This window comes from Nothoprocta perdicaria, unplaced genomic scaffold, assembly GCF_003342845.1.
Source record: "Nothoprocta perdicaria isolate Ctin4 unplaced genomic scaffold, notPer1 scaffold_22, whole genome shotgun sequence".
Taxonomy (NCBI): Eukaryota; Metazoa; Chordata; class Aves; order Tinamiformes; family Tinamidae; genus Nothoprocta; species Nothoprocta perdicaria.
This window is the reverse complement of record NW_020455415.1, coordinates 615,926-619,924: the sequence shown is the minus strand read 5'-3', so window position 1 is coordinate 619,924 and position 3,999 is coordinate 615,926.

Genomic DNA, 3,999 nt, shown 5'->3' with positions numbered 1-3,999 from the left:
ACCCCTAATCTGTACTGATGCCTGAGGTTATTCCTCCCCAGGTGCAGGACCCTGCACTTGTCCTTATTGAACCTCATGAGGTTCCTCTCTGCCCAAATCTCCAGCCTGTCCAGGTCCCTCTGGATGGCAGCACAGCCCTCCGGAGTGTCAGCCACTCCACCCAGCTTGGTGTCATCTGCAAACTTGCTCAGGGTGCATTCCGTGCCCTCGTCCAGGTCATTGATAAACAAGTTGAACAGCACTGGGCCCAGCACTGACCCCTGGGGGACACCACTGGCCACAGGCCTCCAACTGGACTCAGCCCCATAGAATTAAAACTTAAGAGTTTGGATTTAGGGCATCAGTAAGGTAAGAAGCAGGAAGTACAGATGTTTACTGTTCTTTGAATTGTCATATAACCATTACGGCCATTCTCTGTGTTAGAGATCTGTCTTTATATCAAATTAATGATATGCAACTTGAAACTTATAGAGCCCCTCTATAACAAGGCACCTGCTACCTTTCTTTGTATGCTGAACGCAACCCAGTAAGAGTGAGGATAGCTAAGTATAACCTGAGATTTGTACTATAAAATGCAAAATGTGTTAATTTGTATAGGTTTAATTAATGTTTCTCATCATGTTGACCCATGAAGTCAAATGCAAATAGACTATTTTGTAGAAAGGAGAATACTGATTGTGCTGTTTGTTGACTATGTAATTGTTTTAAAAATATTTCTAGTGATCTTTTTTGAAAAAAAAATGGAAAAAAATCTATTTATGAAACACTGCCATGGAGCTGCTAGAGATATTACCAGCCAAGACTTTGTTCCCTGCACTTGTTATCATTTGAAATAAATATACAAATTAAATTTTCATAAATTGCATCTTCTGCCTGTTGTTTTCCTGATCCTAGCTTTCTTTATCCCCTCTGGCTTTGAAGGCTGCATTTGATTTCTTCTTCAGAAGATGGAGATTTTCAAGTATTTTCATTCCACATTCCCAGATCAGAGACTAGCTCCTGTTGAAATGGTTCCCTTTATTTATTGAGTTGAATTCTTATTATAATAGTCTGAAAATTGACGGAGACACTCAGAAGCTGCAGCTGCTATCATATCAAATGTTGAAGGATGAACAACTTTTTTAGCCAATGAACAAGAATAAAGAGGTCCAAGATATTCGCACCAGTCATTGTGGTATTAGAAAACAATTACATAACCCACTTATGGATTTGGGAACACTTACTTAACCCACAGAACTACAGAACAACTAAAGCACAGCAACTCTGTGTATGGATAAAAACATTGTTAATTGCTAGAATAATGTAGATAAGAATCTATTGCTTAATAAAAGCCTCAAAGATGAGCTTGATAGAAAAGTGGATTTCAGAGAATTCATTTATTTTGCTAACTGGCATCCTCTGTTTCACTTTTCAGAATGTGTTAATAGCTTTTATATTTAACATGGACCAGCCATAGAGGGTGTTATACATACATATGTTATACATATATCAGATATTAGTAGGAAAAAAAAAAGAGTGATTTACTAGCCTGTATGGAATGACATGACTATAGGCTTTATTTTGAACATACTGTAGTCAGGAAAGATTAGTTCATCTGTTGATGAGACCTTTACTGAAAATTAGTCGAAAATACATATTTGTCTTTAACCTTTCCCTTATTTCAGGAGCAAAACATAATACAATACAGGGTTGAAATTAATGATACTATCATACTTCCTTTTGCTTGTTATCAAATGACATATAAGCATTAGAAAAGGCATAATAAGAGTTAAAACTATATAGGAGTTTCCTTTATACCTCTGTACTATTTTATTTTGCATAACAATATGTGAATATCTTTGATAAAATATATGCTTATATAATATATAATAATAATATGTAATAATATATAATACTGCATATTTAAATTATAGAAACTTTTGTACATGGAGATAATGCCACATATTTTTCACTTCAAAGTGAGTGTCTAATAGAACATTTTGCTGTTACTCACATGAGACACTAGTTTAAGTAGCTGAAAAAATCAGAGGCCACAGGGAGCTGATTCTGGTCTCTGTGCTGACCCATTAATGGTGCTCACCTTTGACTTCTCCTTTAGGAAAGAGATTGAAACTGCAGCTGGAACAGAAAAAGAGCAGTTAAAGAACATTAGCTTTCATAGTCCCTTTAAGCAGTACAGTAATATTGCAAAAACACTGTTTGCCTCTAATTGTTTTGGTATCTAAGGTTTGTGCCCAGTTTTATCTGGGTCTTTCAAAGTCTGTGTTGAAACAAACTTTGACTTTTCTTTCGATCTTAGGAAATCTCAGAGTCTACATTTTAACTAACTATCCCTAAAGATGTTCTCATAATCTACATTTTATAAAACATTCAGTGAAAACTTGAAAGATCTTAAGTTTATTCAGAAGAAAAAAACAGCAGTTACTCTTCATTGGACCACATGACATGCTGCATTTTTAATACACTCATAAGTAAGAAGAATAATATAATCCAAATTAAAATCAACTTAGTTTGCATTATCTGTCCACATAAGGGCTTGTAATGGAAGGATTTTTTTACTGAATGTGCTGAAAATATGCCACTAAGGAGCAACCTCATGGGAATCTTATTTCTGCTTCCAGGTAAAAACATGATTCTATGGCTGTGATAGAAAAAAAAAATTAAGATAAATTTATGAGTATATCTCCTGAAAGTAAATCAGTGTAAAATCACAACACTTACAAAAATATAAGGGTTATTTTCTGGAGATTTTCAGAAATTAACCCAGTGACTTTTTTTGAGGAGCATTATGCAGTGGTGTAGATCACCTTTTGCAAAACCTTCAACTGTGGGATTTTTTTTTTTTTTTTTTACAGATAAATCTAAAAGAACATTTAGGGAGAGGGGAAATTCAATTCTTCTCAACTGTAATGAACCTGACAGATTTTATAAACTGGCAAGGATCAGGCCCAGAATGAGAATCCTTGAAAGAACATATAGATGTTTCAGGGAAGTGCTATTTATAATTCAGTAGGTGATTTTCTTTTTTTTTTTTTCTTTTTTCTCTGACATAGGGTAAAATCAAACTACTTGTTCTCTGTAGTTATACGCCATACTTCGGATGCAATTAAACAGTAAGGGTGACATTCATCTCACCTTTTTTAACATCTATAGTACAGATGCATATGTTGGCTAAGTAAATCACCAGAGGATTCCTTAATAGTCAACAGTGAAAAATAGACACTTCAAGCATGCAGCTTATCTGGCATATTTGAGATATTTAGATGAATCATTCTCCTGGATTTTGACTTAATACATTGATTCTAATAACTAATTAAACTTTTGATAAGCTTAAGAATATTTAAATTTAGTGTCTTAGCCAAGTTCTCAAATGTAATCTTATAGGGCAGAGTCTTCATTTCTTCATCATGTTCATTGATGACATTTAATTTTCCCACCCAACTTAAATGAAATAAACTTTTCCTTGTCTATCTTAATTGAATATTTGTAAATGAAAAGCCCATTATTGTCATTAGCACAGACTGTTCATCCCTCTTCTTTTTTCTTCTTTCATTTCTTCAGTTTTGGCAGGGGAGGAATAGATACTCCTATCAACTGCTTAACATTACTTCTGTCATCTCATTTAGGAGAAAAAGGCACCTAAAGTCTAAAGTTAGAACCTCTAAGGTGAGTGCCTCATATTCCTTACACAGGCAGAAGGGTTGGAATATCCTGGGGTTGCTTAAGTTGGATATTTAAGCAGCTGATGAAAATGGCATCAATATCCTATCAATATCCTATCTTAGATCCAACGAGGAGGAGGCAGGGCAGTAAGTAGCCTTGCCACGCTGGACTTCAGGAGGGCCAACTTTAGCCTCTTCAGAGACCTGCTGGGAAAGATCCCATGGGCTAGGGCTCTAGAAGGAAGAGGGGCCCAGGAGAGCTGGTTAGTTTTCAAGCAGCATTTCCTCCATGCCCAGCAACAGTGCATCCCTATGCGTAAGAAGTCAGGCAGAGGGG